The 16158-nt window shown below is 41.6% G+C and overlaps 1 pseudogene; it reads left to right on the forward strand.

Moving 5' to 3' along the window:
* The first annotated feature begins 3873 nt into the window (after positions 1 to 3873).
* On the forward strand, positions 3874 to 6017 carry LOC147428624 (calcium-dependent protein kinase 24-like; annotated as a pseudogene).
* The last annotated feature ends 10141 nt before the right edge of the window (positions 6018 to 16158 follow it).

The raw sequence follows: 16158 nt of genomic DNA on the forward strand, positions 1-16158 counted from the left end.
ACATAAAACGCATTGTCGTACATTGTGAAGTTGATATGAGGTGATGAGAGTGAAGAAAGGCGGGAACTCCATTAAGGGTATAACCCCTTTGTAACTTACTTCTATTTTGAAGTACTAAAGCCATTGAGTGGCTACTTTCCTGTGGATGTAGCCCACATTGGGTGAACCATGTATATCGTGTGCTCTCTCTCTCTCTCTCTCTCTCTCTCTCTCTCTCTACACTCTATAATCTCTTGTGTGTGAAAAATTGTCTCTCTCCATTAAGTAAGCTACTCTATCATCTAGTTAGCTACGTCCTTTTTCTTAACAATCGTAACCCATGAGTTTAGGTGAGCTCGTGTTTAGGATGTGCCTACAAGGATTATAACAAAGAGCATTGTGTGATTAGCATAAGGGTTATCGTGTGTGTGACCACTAATCCCTTTCATTAGTTTTCTCTTCTTCTATTCTAGATGGCCTCTCATGATTCCCCACTCTTTCATTACTCATTACTCGCACACACTCACACACCGGATGCTTCAATGTCCTAGCTGAGTCGATGGCATCTATGGACTGAAATTTTTGTTGATTCATTGCAACTATGCTACAAGGGAGCCAGTCAACATTAGGAATGTAATCACTCCTTCCATGGTAGATACAATTGTCAATGAAGGTTATTAATAGAGAGAAATTTTTATTATTAGGCATTCCAATGGGATTCCGTGTAGCTTGTGAATAGAGATGGATTCTATGTAACTTTTAACTAGAGATGGATTTTATGGAAGTTTTCTGGCTCGAATGATTATCTAGCAATGCATCTCAAAAGAAATTTCCATCTTTTCTCTCTAGAGGTGTATAGGTCTTGATAAGGGTTTTAACCTTGATAACATTTTGTTTTCCAAATAAGAATTTCTTTCGAAAGACTCTACTCTTGTGTTTGCAAAGTTTGGGATGTATGGATAGCTCAAAGAAAAAATTGGCTTTTCTATAAGAAATTGATAACTTTTGCCTTAATGACTATGTCTTCTTTAGCATATTAATGCATGCCATAAATTCTAACAAGGCTATAAGAGCACAAAAGACTAGTAAAGCATGTATAAACGAATAATTTTCAAGTCAAAACAAATAAAAAAAGGATGCTCAAGGAACAAATTTATCATGACTTTCGAATATCCCAACATAGTGTGTGTGTGTGTGTGTGTGTGTGTGTGTGTGTGTGTGTGTGTGTCCACGCGCACGCGCGCGTTGGACTATTCTAAGGCCATAGTTATATAGATTTATCTGCCAGGTTGCATTAAACACCATATTAGAAAGTTTGAGACTTTAGGGAAAATTTGAGAATCACCAATGTCTTGAAGATTTGGCCATAATATGGACAAATCTCAAAGTATTTTTTGAGGCCAAAAAATTCCACAAGGTAGTACTTGAAAATCTATTCTGAGCCATGATTTAAAACTTTGGCTAAGATTTAGACATGTGGTAAAATCTTAAGATTGTTTTGAAAGTGGAAATTGAAAAATTCCCAAATTCACTAATATGGTTTTATTAGGTTTTAGTCTCAATCTCTTGTTGAAAAATGTAAGGGTCCACTCTTGCAGAAAGATACAGAAAATTGAAATGTGCTACATTAGAAGACAAGCACAGACCCAATGCTAAGTCCCTTTGGCAGCCCACAATCCAATCCAAACAAGCCTTTCTATTATGACTCATCTTCCACAAGATCATGTAGACAACAGCTATGGCTAGAAGACTAGGAATAGAGAATATCCCCGAGGGGTCCACCTCAAAATATTTAAGCTCCTTGACTTATCAAAGACTTCATTCAATATACTCTTGGCTCTTATAATTATGCGACAGATTCCAGGTCTAGAGAGTGGTGTATGTGATGATTCTAGTCTTTTAACAAAGAATGGAGATTATGATAGATCCTTCTTTTCTCTTTAGAGGTGTATATATCTTGATAAGGGTTTTAATCTTGATAACATTTTGTTTTCCAAATAAGAATTTCTTTCAAAAGACTCTACTCTTGTGTTTGCAAAGTTTGGGAGCTCAAAGAAAAAATGGCTTTTCTATAAGAAATCGATAACTTTTGCCTTAATGACTATGTCTTCTTTAGCAGATTAATGCATGCCATAACTTCTAACAAGGTTATAAGAGCAAATAAGACTAGTAAAGCACGTATAAATGAATAATTTTCAAGTCAAAAGAAATTAAAAAAGGATGATCAAGGAACAAATTTATGATGACTTTCGAATATCCCAACATAATATATATATATATATATATATATATATATATATATATATATATGTTGTACAGATTTATCTGCCAGGTTGCATTAAACACCATATTAGAAAGTTTGAGACTTTAGTGCAAAATTGAGAATCACCAATGTCTTGAAGATTTGGCCATAATATGGACAAATCTCAAAGTATTTTTTGAGGCCAAAGCCTTCCACAAGGTGGTACTTGAAAAGCTATTCTGAGCCATGATCTCAAAACTTTGGCTAAGATTTAGACATGTGGTAAAATCTTAAGATTGTCTTGAAAGTGGAAATTGGAAAATTCCCAATTTCACTAATATGGCTTTATTAGGTTTTAGTCTCACTCTCTTGTTGAAAAATGTAAGGGTGGTCCACTCTTGCATGAAAGATACAGAAAATTGAGATGTGCTACATTAGAAGACAAGCACAGACCCAATGCTAAGTCCCTTTGCCAAACAAGCCTTTCTATTATGACTCATCTTCCATAAGATCATCTAGACAACAGCTATGGCTAGAAGACTAGGAATAGAGAATATCCCCGAGGGGTCCACCTCAAAATATTTAAGTGTAGCACCTAAGTTCATCTGGTGGCTCAAGGCGATTGCAGCTTTTATCAGAAAGGTGTTGCAGCAAGCGACAACATGGCTTTCTAGAAGTGGGCAAGACAAATCACCTCTTTTGCTCTCCCATGTGCATTGAGGGCTCACTGTGCAATCTTTTCCTCTATGCAATCAAAATTGGGGACACTTACCACACACGATCTCCAAGTGTCTATAGTTCGTGTAAGCAAGGTTGTACATGACCATAATGAAGGTCTCACCATGCCAATTTTGTGTTAATCAAATGAGGAGGCTCAGTTTGCACAGTTCTCATGCTTAGCTTATACATATACAAAGATATGTTCAGATAAAGTCGTTTGGTATTGAAAATGAGATAATTCAGTCATGTTGGGATTTGTTCAAGGCTTTTAAAAGACAGGGACTGGGAAATTGCTCTACCCTTCCGTATGGAAGGTAATATTTTCATTTGGCTCCATTACTTATCCCTTCTTACTCGAGAAATTTGTAGATTCCGTGGCACTGTAAGGATTTGTACAACTCATTTGGAATGTAGCTTAGCTCCCTCATATGGAAGAAAGATGTTGAGTAAATTTGAATACGTGACCTTCGTCATCGAACCCTTAACATTTCAAGCTAACCAGTTCCAACTGATGACTCTCTACTTGGCAACAGACTTTACTTAAACAATATGTCCCATGCTAAGATAACCAGACTAGCACGATGCCTTGGTCACTTCAGTATATCGTTGTGACGCCTTACGAGCGTAGCTCCTCCTCGCCATCGCCAATTTCTCCTCTCTTTAATTGCTTTTCTGTCCTTAGCAATATTGACCTTCACTGCCCTCAGCGCGCCTTCCATCCCTTATCTATTGCCCTGCCTACCTACCCTCATGATTTGCCCATTCATTGATTCACTACAAATTGGCTCCACTACGGACGAAATATCATAAAAATCACCAAAATTGTCGTAACTTAGCAAGAGGTTTGATGAGAAGTATAAGAAAAGAGCATGTTTGGCAGATGCAATACCCATTCCTATAGAACTTAGAAGGGAACAAGCCCTGCCAAGAATGACATGAAAAATTTGACCTCCGCGAATAAAGAATGGCGTCCAGATTATGAGACTTTCTTAAGGAGATAGGCGTGGAGCGGAAGGGTACTTCCTAGCTGTTTGGAAGAAGAAGAAGAAGAAGCTGAAGCTCCGAGCCAAAACCCATCTATGGCTCCTCGTCGACGACAGTACGTCTGCTGCCCCACCTTGGAGAGCCGCACCGGTTTGGAAGTTGTGCAAGAGCTGGGCGAAGGCGGGCAAGGCCTTGTTCTCCTCTGCACGGACCAGAAAACTCGCACACAACTTTTCGCCTGTAAAACCATCAGGTCACATGTCATTAGACCTAACCCTAGCCCTAGCAGCAGCAAGAAGCTGCGAAGACTGCACGACTCTTCTGCATCCCCGGCCCACGTCCAGCAGGACTCGACTCATCATGATGTTCATGACCTCTCATCTTGTGAAAGGAAACGAAAGTTGAGCGCCGAGGAGGTGTTTGCAGACACCCAGCTCCGATGGGAGGCAGACCTGCTTCAGGACCTGCGCGACAGACGCGGTGTCCTCCCTCTCGTCTCCACCTTCGAGGGCGACGACACCTGCTTCCATCTCCTCACCGCCTTCTGTGACGGAGGCGATCTGCTCAGCAAGCTCTATGCCCGCCCTCCCCTCTTCAAGCTCCATGATCGCGAGGCTGCTTTCATCGTTGCCAGCCTCGTTCGCACTCTTGCCAGTTGCCACTCTCGCGGTATCGTCCACCGTGACATCAAACCAGCAAATGTCCTCTTCCGCCGCATCCATGATGGCAACGGCACCGAGGAAGCGATCCTCGCAGACTTTGGCATGGCTGAACTCATTGCGCCAGGAGACAAGCTTTGCGAACCCGCCGGAACCTTCAGTATACCAGGCCCCTGAAGTTATCAAGGGCTGTTATGACCACCGTGCCGACATTTGGAGTTTGGGTGTTGTTCTTCACCTAGTTCTCACATCTGATTTGCCTTTTGACATTGGACAGCTACCTCGTGATGCTCCCAAATCTGCCATTCACCAAGCCATCCTCTGCAACCAATTAGGACTCGATGATTTTGGCCTCTCATCCTCAGCGCAGGACCTCCTTGCTCGCATCCTCTGCAAGGACCCAGAAAACAGGCTTACATTGGATGAGCTCCTGTGTCATCCGTGGCTGCTTCTCAATATAGCATCTCCCACCGAATTAGCACTCATCGATAATTATGATGGTCCGCAGTTGCCAACGACAATCAGTCAAACATGCATGTTAGGAACAACAGTGCCAGCTAATTGTTCACAGAGCATCATTAATGGAGGCAGCAAATTGTCATGCGTAGCGGGTCATGTCGATGCCGCAGTTGGGTACAGTCAAGAGATCAAAAAGCTGGATAATGGACCCACTGCCCCCAAGGCCAGAATTAGAGCCCGCAAACCCATGAGCAGAAAATGCTACCTACAGCATTGGGGGAATGCCCTGCCCAAAAATATGGCCATGGTGAGGGCCATGTGATTCGACCCGGTGGATATCATTACAGGGCGATGGTAAGGAGATATACCTCATCAAGGAATTTATAAGGCCTTCACAACATCTGTTTTGGTGAAGTAATAACAGTTTAATGGCTGTCATTGATGAAGTCAGTCGGTGAATTGGAAAGTGCCTTGACAAACCAGATCAGGGCATCGAGCGATGGCAAGCCCAACATCGAATGAAGGCAATTAAATGTCACAATTTTGGACAAGAATTAGCTGTAGTTAACAATTATAAGCTACGATGAATTGAAAAGTGCCGTGACAAAACCGGCTCAGATGATCATCAAAGGCAAGCCCAAAGTGTTTCTCAGCTTGCAGCATCTTGAAGGTAAAAGCCTCACTTATAATCAGCTCACTGATCTGACCCGAAGGGAAAGCCATTCACTGGGCCTCTCAATTTTACATCGGTACTGATCTCCAACCCCTGGCAATGTGATGGGTTAAATAACAGGGGCACAGGGTATTGCTGCTCTAATTAAATGTACAAAAACGCATGAGTTGTTGGCAGCTTTGTAAATCTCTGGCCTTGCGCTGCAATAATAAGAGAAACCCCCCAATTTCTCGTGGATGTAGGCACCCTGCCGAACAACGTAAATCTTGTTGTCTGGTGCCTTCTCATTTTCTGTCTTCACTGTTTTCCTGCTATTAATTTGCATTCAACATTCTTACATATTTCATACCTTATGGATTAAATTTGTGTCAATGGTAGTCGAAGTAATGGTAGTCTCCATCTTTTTCTTGCAATGATCAGCTTGGGCATTCTGCAGGCCTCTGTCAGGGATTGCACTCAAGCAGCAGCACGGATGCGAATGCCTAGAGTTTCTCAATCTGAGAGCATCAGATTAACATGGGGCCATGCTTATACGAAAAGCCAAATCCAAAACTGTTGCAGAGAACCAGAAAAATGCATGCGCTAACGCCCAGGCAATGGCTAAATTTCGGCTTCTTCGCCAGCAGCCTGTACTTTAATTTACAGATCACCATTCCGCAAAGGACCCCAGAGTTATGTAGTAGAATCACTATTGTCATACTAATGCCAGAAACATAGCAAATTATTATGGCATAGCATCGCTCATGTTAGGGTCCTATATTCCTTGGAGCAGTGATTCACCTGCTGCCACGGTTTGAATATGTTTTTCCTGCATGTTGGTAGATAATGACTGACATCACAAAAGGTGATCTCAACCGTATATGCATATTAGATGGTATCTGCATTCTCTGCTACAATGCGCATCGAATCACCAGAATTTCCATATAAAAGATACCAACTTTAGTGAAACAGAGAACCTGATATATTGCAGTCTCCAATCACGTTTCCAAGGAGTAATATTTTTGGAGGGTTCTACATTAGGTTTTTCTTTTCCTAGCCGTCCATTAACGATTTGAGGTTTTGCAGACTACAGAATATGACGGACATAGCTTGTCCTATGTGTTGCATGCATGATGCGGGTTTGCAGCTTGTGGATCCTCTACAAGACATCGTGTGCACCCACTGTTGCCATCTCGACTCTCAAGTCCAATTTTTTTTATATGGATGTAGTGCATCGTTTTTCTGATTAGTAGATGATCCCCTTTACTAGTACCCTATACACCCCCTAGTAAGTAACCAAAGTGGGCTGGGTTGTTGGCGTATAAAATCGGACGTTCTGTCGGCCTATTGGCTAGTGCGCGTGTTTTGATCCCGTTTGGGAATGCCTCTACACAGGTGCAAATATGCCTCTAATGCTTCACTAATGCCTTTGCATTGGGAAGTGTGAAAATTTTCTCTATGGCAAATAGATCTGTGCAAGGTGCATCATCTGAGCTTCTTCTCGCCCAAATCTCTGCACCATAGCTTGAGGAATTCCATGCACAATCTCTACGTCTCTATGCTAGCTCCTCTACCCTAGAGGAGGGCAGTTTGTAAAGGGATCGTCTCAGCTTTTGCTTCTCTGTGTTGGTAGGAGTGGCATTGCAACCCCTCTTTCTCACAGCGTAGTGAACAAGGAGTGTATTAAAGCCAACCTTGGTCCCGACATTTATTTTTGTTTTTGGAATGGAGCAAGTACTTGGGGCTCATTTCTATTTTTGTTTAGATGGTGCAAGTGTTTGGGGTTCATTTCTATTCTTTGAATAGAGCGATCCTCATCACTACACTAACGTACTTGTATTTTACAACGTTGCCTCACACTGAAAATATGATTTTCAAGAGATTAGCTATCTCTTGTTGCCTCCACGAACTAGTCGAGTCAACTACGTCCCACGGATTGACATTTTAACCATCCTCATGGAGAGTTTAGGTGGTGCAAGTGCTCGGAGCTCATTTCTATTGTTGAAATGCAGCGCTCCTTATCACTACACCAATTTCACACTATTTTTGTTGTTTTTTCTTTGCCTACATATCACTTTTGCACCTTGTTATCTAAATGTTTAATTAATTTCAATATAATAAGAACCTAATATTTTTATGATTTTATGTATGTGTAGATGACTTATAAAGATATCATGGACGCTAATGCTTGCTCCAAAAACATCAATGAAGAAAGTTCTAGTCGCCCATCCCCTTAAAGACATAGGCCATGAGAATTCCATAAAATGCTTAAGAGAGTTACTGAGTGGTGTAGTTAATGCAAAGCGACCTAGAATACCAACTCCAAATGTTGTGACTTCAAAGCATTCATGTAGTGTTTCCTCTACATAGGGCGAACAAAACAATGGTACACCCTCAATGCAGGCTACTACACCCGCACAAAGATTTGGTACTCAAGATGGGTCGCCTGAGTACCATTTTGGGATGTCTAGAGCAATGCAAATGAGTCTCAAACAGAGCTTTTGATCAACTGCTCTTGAGGAGACGTATTCTGCTCTTGCACAAGATATCTATTGTACAAACGATTCTATGTCGATTATAACACGAGAGCCATGGACGCATATCTGAAATAAGATTTTAATTTTTCCTCCATCATATCATTAGATGTGCACAATGTTATTCGATAAATGCTTTGTAGACATCTAAAAAGAAGTTGATAGATTGATCCTAAAATCAATTAATCAAACACGATGCATATAGAAAATGACGGATTATGTTCGGTCCTTGAAGGGAGTGCTTCATTAAAGCAGTGGACAACTCGGGTGAGATCAAGTCAGGGACCTACATAGCTGATATCATAGGAGAGACAATCCAACAAATAGGTGTCCCCAACATGGGTACAGGTGATCATGGCCAATGCAAAAAGTTACCGAGCAACTGATCAATTTTTGGAGGAGTGCATTTCTAACTTGCACACATTTGGTTGCAACGCACACTGACTTGAATCTTGTGTTGCAAGATGGGTATAAAAAGGATGATATTGTTTGGTTCAAAAGGATTGTAGACAAGCTAAGGAATGTGGTGAAATTCATTTTGAAGAGATAGCATGTATTGGTTATGTATCGTCAATGTATGACTAAAGATACTATGCAAAACAAGGTTTTGCACAAACTTCGACACCGTGAAAAGTCTGTTGCAAAACAAAATGTTGTTTTAGAGACATTTGTGTGTGCTTCTTTCTATAAGTGAGAAGCTAAACAACCGGAAAGATTAAAAACAAAGGTGAGGTCTTTGAAAGTCCTCTTTGATGACAGACACTTCTGGTGTATTGACGTGGGTGATACGTACCTGGTAATGAGGCATGTGATCGTATCATTCACTACAAGATCAGATCACCTAAATATCGTCGTCAAATTATCAACATCAAAGGCGGGCGTCGGTATATGTGCTAGGTAATCCTAGAGGAAAAACCATTTTTTTAAAAAAATCAAAATTTGAACTTACGACAGCTATTTGGACGCGTATTTCAATGTTTCTACCGATATTTGTACCGATGGAACCTGGAAAAACAGAGCCCGCAGGTACTTCCTGTGCATTTTTGTCTCATTTTTCATATCCTCCCTTGTTCTCCTCCTCCTCACTTGTTGCGGATCTGGTGTTGTAGGGCACGTCGGACTCGAGATCTCCACTCACACGCTCCCCCCCATCAACAAGGTAAAGTTCGTTTCAAGATTCGTAGAGTAGGTTTCTTCACTTTTGTGTGTGTATGAGTAACATCGTGGGTGTTTGTGTGTTTTTGTGTGTGTATTTTTGTAGGTTTGGTGACATTTCTTCAAGTGCTTCTTGCTCAAATAAGTGCTCTATCATTCTCTTCTCTTGCATACACATGCACACACACACATACGCATAAGCATGCATGCAAATAAATAAAAATGCACATTAGTTTGTCAACGATCTAAACACACTATGTAGGGCACACACACATTTTCAAAAAAAAATAATATATATATATACATTTTGCTATCTTATAAATTTCATTAATAAAAATTCATCATTAACAAAGAAAGATAATGAAATTTGATCATTAAAAAAAAAGTTATTGTGATTTAGGTCATTTTATAATTAGTTTTGTTATTTTTATGCAAATTAATTTAAAATTAATAAATTATGTTATTTTTTTAAGTTGACATGACCTGTCGTAGGTGTTGTAAACGTAAATTGAAATGTGAGGTAGTTAGCTTTACAATTGTGCAAGAATCTCAGTTCTCCGTAGCGCTTTGGCAATGCTTAATCTGCAACTTGTTTATGGGTGGTCTAACACGAGTGTCACAAAGCTTTTTAGGTAAATATATTGTATCCTAAGCATCAACCCAAATTAAAGCATCAACCCAAATTAAAGTTCAATAATATGATCGTTGTGTTGTAATGACAGGTTGCTCAACGAGCAAATCTTTTCGGAAGGCAATCACATGCCCCCTATCCGTCCAACCGCTAAAAAGCTTCTTACTAACTTAGACATGGATTACCACAAAATACATGCATGTTGTAATGATTGTGTACTCTTTCGCAATGAGTATGAAAATTTGGAATTGTGTCCCAAATGTGAATCAAACAGGTATAGAGAGGACACACAAGGAAAATTTGTCCCTGCAAAGATCCTTTGATACTTTCCTATCATAATTCCAAGAATAAAGAGCATGTTTAAGTGCAAATCTATAGCCGCTTTGATGACATGGTATACAAATACTAGATCCATAGAGGATGTGATGTGGGTACCTGTAGACTCTCGTGCATGGAAGCACATAGAGAAAAGGTGGCCTACATTTGAAGATGAGCATTGTTGTATCCATTTTGGTCTGACAATGGATGGAGTAAACCCATTTGGATTACGGGGTTTGTCAAGACTCCTACTATGGGTGCATTGTGATGTTTGAAGACGGCTTTTACTAGAGAAGACAATCTTAGTGTTCTTAAGTCCCACGATTGGCACAAATTTTTATAGTTTATCTTACCAATTTCCATAAAAGATTGTCTGACAGATGACATTAGAAACACAATTTATAAAGGTAGTGAGTTAGTGCGCTGGATCTCATCAAAAGAGATAAGAAAAGACAGAATAGATGCAGCTCACTTAAATGCTATCGAAGCAGTGTGTATGGTGGAGAAGTACTTCCCAACAAACATTCTTACCATCCAAATGCATGTACGTGGGCATGTGGTCGATGAAGTTGCAATTGCTGGGGTAGTCCATAGCAAGTGGATGTTCTTCTTGGAGAGATTCATGAAGGCTTTAAAAGGGTTCGTTTGTCAAAGGGCTTGCCCCGAGGATAGCATGGCTGAAGGATGGCTTGTGCAGGAGTCTCTTGTTCTCATCAGTGAGTTTTTGGGTTGAATTGATCCAGAGATGCCCCGAATGTGGACTACTGAGGTCAACTTCAGGGTGACAAGGAATGAGCCACAGGAACAAGGCATCATGAGAAAGATGGATATCACAATGCAGGAAAAGGTTATGAGATTTTGTCTTCTCAACTCAGAAATCATGCAAAACTAGCTAGAGGAGGTACGAAGAGGAAAAGCAACAACACATGACAGCTCGCTTCCAATTCAAACGCAATCGTTCCACTAAAAACCTTTCTTTTCCAAATCATCTTCAAGAATTGCAAGACTTTCCTACTTGTCAGTGGCTAGATGCAACAATCTCGAAGGCAAAGAGGAACGGAGTTCAAATTACTTAAGAAGAAGAGGAGATGTCGAGGGGTTGAGACTAGCATGTAAATACTTACACAAATTCCTTTTGCAAGTCCATATGACCACATTAATTTAGTAATATTAAAATTGTTTAATTTATGTGCTTGTACTATCACAAATACGGAGCTTTATGGTCGCATGTGAGACACTTTATGGTGCAAAAGATAAACAAATGAAGGGTCACCTTTGGCAGTGGGATTAGGGCATGCTTCATCCAAGAAAGTTAGAGTAGTGTCAGGATGAGAACACTGAGACTAATTCAAGTGAACTCTAGGCGGGTGTGGACAAATGGTTGGGATACATTTGTACTTTCACAGCATTATGAACAAGTCGTGTTCACAATAGATCCACTATGGGATGCGTGCGTGCACGGTGAGGTGCGGTGCATGCGAGGTAGGGGAGAAGCATGAGAGTATGTGGGTGGAGCAACCTCTGGAAGTATAAGCGAGGAGCTCTTTACTCATATGTATATAATGAATAAGGGTATGTACACACAGTGGGCGAGGGGTCCATCCAGCACCCAGCAAAGGTGCAACGCCTTTACCCCAACAAACTATCACTTAAAGGTGATGCACGTTTAACTGAGACCTACTAGGTAAACTACTAGTATGTACAAGAAAATAGATAAGAGACTCTCTCAACCTATGCTCAATGGCTCACTCTGTCAATCTACACGCAGTTGTATTGGCTCTAGTGCTAGGTGAGCGCGCGTACCGACGCTAGAGCCTGCATGTAAATCCCGCAGACAACTCTGTATGGTCTGCAAAGGTCCACAAAGCATCATGCTAATGTCAGTCACCGTACGATTGACAATCCCTGCTGCAAATGCTCCCACTCCAACTGATAGGTCGGGCCTCGACACTAACAAGTCGAACATGAGACACCCGGACACTGACAAAATCTGCGCAAAACCTGGTTGTACTCACCTCCCTTGCGCTATTTGCAACCATTACATCATCAGGACTACCCATTGTGTATGGATGTATCAATGTTAACACTGGGATAGCTACATCCCTCTCACCCATAGGCAAAATTGTGCTTCTTGGCACCAACTTATCAGCCTCTAACATGAGCATATCAAATAAATCCATATCTATCATCTCTGCATGTGTCTCTATGGAGTAGAATCGCTCTACCTCTACCTGCACAAAGTCTGACAATACCTTCTGTATCTCACTAGAGCACTACCGCTCTCCCTTTGTCTCTATAGAGTCTACTAGCACATCTTGCACAGCTTATAAATGCTATGTCTCGTGAGCATGGTGGAGCTCACCCACGAAAGAGACACTTCTTGTCTCTCGCTAAAAGCATGCTAGCAACAAAACCAAGACTACGTTGTCTCGTACCTCAGATACATGCACAGGATATACCATGCCGTTGCGGGCTCCTCTGGTAATCACTAATGAACCACAATGCATCTGGAAAGACTGCTCTCTAAGCAATATATGACAACCAAAGTCTCCTAACTGTCTCACTGAGATCAAGCTTTGTCTCAGCTAAGAAATGTAGCATACATGCCGTAGCGTAGATGATGCACCATTGGGCAAAGATAAACAAGTATTGTCGTTGATGCGTCTTTAGCCGTCGGGCAAAAGCACGCTAGCCAAATATCCGCTTGATCAGTGTCAAAACCGATGCATCGAGCTAATCTCAATGCTCAAAGCCGATGTTGAGCTGTCAATGCCGAGTTGTAGAGGAAAAACACCAAAGTTGTAGTCTCTACCAAGCCGATGCCTAGTCGCAAAAATCAATGTCAAAATCAAAGTGTCGAAACGGCTAATCGTTGATGTCGAGGCCGTCTCTCGCTGCCAGACGAGTCTCCAATGTCAAGACGAAGGTGTCAAAGCCCTGCTCTCTCTCTCTCTTTTCCTCACTTGCTCGCTCTCTCTCTCTCACTTGCTCTCTTCTCACACGCTTACTTTATCTCTCACTCACACTGTTCGCTCTCACTCCTGGTGTGTGTGTGTGTGTGTGTCTGTGTGTGTGTGAGCGGGGGGCCAGATGGGCGAGAGCGGTGTCGGGTTGTTGAGGGTTTAGTGGGGGGGGGGGCGGGGGAGTTGTTGATGGCCTTGTGTGCGAGAGGACCCTTGCACACATGAGAAATGTGAGTCAAAACAAATTTAAAAAAATCCAATTTGCTTGACTGTCGAAACCTGCAGAGTGTCAGACGAGTCGCTGGATGTGTGACGAGCAATGTGGGTGTGTGTGGAGGTCGGCCCTGCTGCACTGCTCGCTTCTGCTAATGCACCTGATTGTAACTGCCTTCAAATGCCCCTTCTCGACGTTGCAGCTCCTCGATTACACACCGGCCCTGCCCATTCTGCAAAGCTTCCCCTTGCCTTGCTATCGGCTGCCTCTAGCTCGTCAGCAATTTCGTGCTCGACTTTCTACGAGCTGCCTCGATTTGCACTACTCAATCTTCTACTTGCAAATTTTCCCAACTCACAATGTTTTCCAATGCTCTATTGTTGAGCTCATGTTCGATTCCCATGCTCTGCTCGGGTTGCACCTTGACGTGCTTGCTATGATTTCCTCCTTCTCAAGCTCCAAGCTCAACATCCAGTGCTCAAGTTTTGCAAAGGCTAATTATTGTTCCAGCATTGCCTTGCTTAGTAGACCCTTCTAAAGCTCTGTTCAACTCGCTGCCCTGATTTGCTGCCTCTTGCTTGACCTGCCTCGAGCTTGAGTGCCTGCAGGCGGCCTTTTTGACTCGCAATTGCTTGAAGATTCCAAAAAAAACCCTCTACAAATTCCCCTGTTTCTACCACTTGTGAGTGCGTGTGCACGAATGCGTGTGTCCGCAATGTGATGCGGTGCGTGCGGGTAAGGGGAGAAGCACGAAAGTATGTGGGTGAAGAAACCTTTGGAAGTGTAAGTGAGGAGCTCCTTATTCATATGTATATAATGAATAAGATACATATGAATAAGGGTACGTACACACAGTGGGCGAGCGGTCAGACACCATACGTTCGGCCCGGGACAAAGGTGCGGTGCCTTTATCCCAACGTGATGAAAAGGATGAAAAAGATTTGTCTAAACAATGTTGGCTATTTGTTGTTCAAGTTGCTCCACGGAACAAACAAGTGTGTGAAGGATTGGAGGTTGAGATCAAAGAGCTTCATGACCAAAGTGCATGGCCGATGGATGATGCAATTGAGGATTTTGAGATAGAGGTCAGTGGTGAGCAGTTGCCTAAACTAACAAATGAGCTCTCAGATCCACAAGTAGATGCGGAGAGCAATATAGAATTGGAGTTTGATGACAAAGCTGCAGAAGTACATATTGAGATATCTATATCTTTGGTGGATCAGCTCTCATGGAAGATGAGAGATTGACTATTGATTTTTGCTAGGATCTCTTTTGTAAAACTCTTTTAATTATTCTTCAACATTGAATAGGTATAATGATTTGTGTTGCAGCTTTGTTTTTTTGTTATCTCCATTGGTTGAGTTGTTATTTTATGGATATGTGAACTAAACTATTGTATCTGTGTTATTTGTGTATATGTAACCATGGCCGATGATGACAATACAAACTCTCCTCGCTTTAGTTTTCCAGTCACTCCGACCGGCATGTCACCCGAGCAAATGGGTTCTTTTTTGTCACAGTTTACACTGGAGCAAGTTGCTTATGCATAGAACCTTTGGGGAGCCGGTCCCTCTAGACCTAGTACAGCTGGCCCTACGTCTAGGACGAGTGTTTCCCCTACATTGACCAGCCCTACACCTTAGTCCAGTATGTCAATTACAACGACGGTTCATTCTTCTTTGAGACGAGGTAGGCGTCATTCTAGAGGTGATGGTTGTTGTGGTAGTGGTTCTACCGATGCATCCACACCACAGAGAGAGCGTCCACCACTCTCTTCAGTAGATAGTTCACCATATGGCACACCACGTACACTTTATGGATCACATAAGCATGATTCTAGCAAGGTGTACAAGACAAGGGATGGGGCTGCTGTCATGAATAGGGTTAAAAATGCCATGCAACCGAGGATTTGGCAGCTCTATGCAGTTCAGTTTGGCCACTTTGTGATGAGATTTGGGATGATCAGGATGAGGAGAGAAAGAATTACATCATTGAGGCCATTCATAGAGAGTACAGGTCAACAGAGGGGTACAATCCAATCTCAAATGATTGGATCTTGAGCATGGCAATTGCGACAATGTCACACCGTCAGTCAGAGGCAAGATACAGGTACAAGGCCGGTAGTCCAAAGCCACCATGGTTGGAAGAGGAGGAATTCCAATCCTCAAGCGAGTACTTTCAAGCAAACAAGAAACCAAGCAAGAGCAGACAATGAAAAAGACCTGGGTTGTATTTATTCGATCGAATAATGCAATTTATATTGAAGAAATTGTCATTATTCGCATATTCTTGTACAATACATTTTATTTTCAAATAATTTCTATTATTTTGATCGATAGCTTATCGATCAATAGTCTTTTGATCGAAACAATATCGATCGACACTATATCGTTCGATACCAAAATTGATCAAAAGACTATCGATCGATCCAGTAGATCATATATAAAAAAATGTCTTCTTGTATAATACATTGTATTTTCAAATAATTTCTATTCTTTTGATCCATAGCTTATGGATCAATAGTCTTTTAATCAAAACAATATCGATCGACACTATATCGTTTGATACCAAAATTGATCAAAAGACTATCGATCGATAGGTAGATCATATATAAAAAAACGTCACTCTTCAAAACATTTTCGATCGAG

The sequence above is a fragment of the Adiantum capillus-veneris genome, chromosome 23, assembly GCF_014529385.1.
Source record: "Adiantum capillus-veneris isolate H3 chromosome 23, ASM1452938v2, whole genome shotgun sequence".
NCBI classification, from domain to species: domain Eukaryota; kingdom Viridiplantae; phylum Streptophyta; class Polypodiopsida; order Polypodiales; family Pteridaceae; genus Adiantum; species Adiantum capillus-veneris.